The sequence below is a fragment of the Pararge aegeria genome, chromosome 19, assembly GCF_905163445.1.
Source record: "Pararge aegeria chromosome 19, ilParAegt1.1, whole genome shotgun sequence".
Lineage (NCBI taxonomy): Eukaryota > Metazoa > Arthropoda > Insecta > Lepidoptera > Nymphalidae > Pararge > Pararge aegeria.
The window spans coordinates 4155562-4157389 of NC_053198.1; the positions used below are offsets into that span (position 1 = coordinate 4155562).

General features: G+C 36.8%; 1 pseudogene; it reads left to right on the forward strand.

Moving 5' to 3' along the window:
- Positions 1-1185: 1185 nt before the first annotated feature.
- LOC120632458 lies at positions 1186-1259 on the forward strand (annotated as a pseudogene).
- The last annotated feature ends 569 nt before the right edge of the window (positions 1260-1828 follow it).

Genomic DNA, 1828 nt, shown 5'->3' on the forward strand with positions numbered 1-1828 from the left:
ATTTCCCCATTGAAATTTAGGGAGAAAAGTTAGCCCGTAGACACTCAGCTTAATCTAAACACACGACCCTCTTTGCGTAATACTTTTGTGTATTTTGGCTCAACAAATAGCATGAATAAGTTATGCCGTAATGGCGGCATTATGGTTAGGTTTGATGGTACGATTATTTAAAATGCTTACCGATGAATAGGGTTCACGCTTGGATAAAGGGTAACGGGGAAATTAACATTACTGTAAAAAAAAATCTAAGTCCGACTTACACTGGCGTAAGTAGGGTTCTGTCATAAGTATCATTCATCATCATCAACCCTTTGGCGGAAAACTACAGGTAACGGGTGTCATATTAGAATGCGAAGAGTTTATGCTGTAGTCCACCACGCTGGCCAAATGTGGAATGGTAGTGTTCGCATGTCTACTGCTTTGTTGATGTATAAAATGTGCCTTTTGGCTTTGAGTTTTGGCGACTTGACGTTTAAAAAGCATTGTGGACTACTTGCAATTATTTAATTCAAAATTTAATTTGTATTTACATTATAACTAGCGGACCCCAGCGCCATCTTCGGGCTTATTTGTGCATCTAAACCATCCAGGGTGCCACCCAAACGTATACCAAAAAATTCATTTAAATCGGTCCAGCCGTCTAGGAGGCATTCAGTGACACAAGAAATATATATAAGATGCTAGCTGTACCCTGCCACGCTTCGCTGTGGCAAATTGTCATTGAATGGTTGAGAAAAAAAGATAAAAACAATCCTTGATGCGTAATATATATCATGCTAAAATTTCAGCTAGATCGGTGCAGAACTTGTTGAGTCTTTGAAGCGTCCACAAACCAACATAACTTTTTTATATATATAGATTAGTTTGGACTTTGAAAACATAGAGGGATGAGTTCCAACTATGTTAAAAACTCTTCTGTGTATCCTAAAATAGTAAAACCAAAAAAAGCAGCAGCCAACAAAGTAAATGTATGAAAAATATTTTTTAGACAGGGCGTGTCCACGTGGAGATAAGCTTTGTGGGCGGAGGTATAAGACTGGGAGGGACTTGTGTCTGGGAGGATTTTATCTTCTTACATTTACTGCACCTCCGAAGTGCTGTTATAAGGCGAGCCTATGTTAAAGTTAAATAAATGCTTCGTTTCAGTGCAATATTCGACTAGCTGTTGTTGGAATCTTCTTTTATAAGACCTTACTTCATAGGATCATTTCTGTAGTAAGCTCTTCACGAGACACATATATATATATGATAAACAACGTGTAAATGAAAACCGAAATAATACTTCACATGCTTTAGATGTATATAATGTACTATCTCTGTGACTTATCTGTACAACCGAAAACCAAATAGTGTTTGGGTTAACCACTTCCATAGTCCACCAATCCTCACTGGGCCAGCGTGCCTCACGGCCAAATCCCTTCTTATTGTGGGAGGAGATCCGAGCCCTGTAGTCGGCTGATAATGGATTGATTTGATGATGATGTTGACTGCCATAGTTTTTACTAAAAATTTAAATTACAAGTGACTCCTGACACTATGCCCGTGTCGGTCTTTAATCTTTGATAGGGTTGTCATAAGCAAACAAGTAGAATGTTTAGAATTCGTTAGTATGGAAAAATAAATATACTTCTTTTGATTTAATATTTGTACGGGTTGATTCCTTATAAAATATAGTAATGCATCCTTCAATATTATTTCGTAATTCTGTTACACGTTGTATATATTGATAAATGACTCAATGAAATTAAGATATTTACCCATGATCTTGTCTTGTCATAGAAGAACCTTTCTTTTTCCACTTACACATAGCCAAAATAATGAATTTATA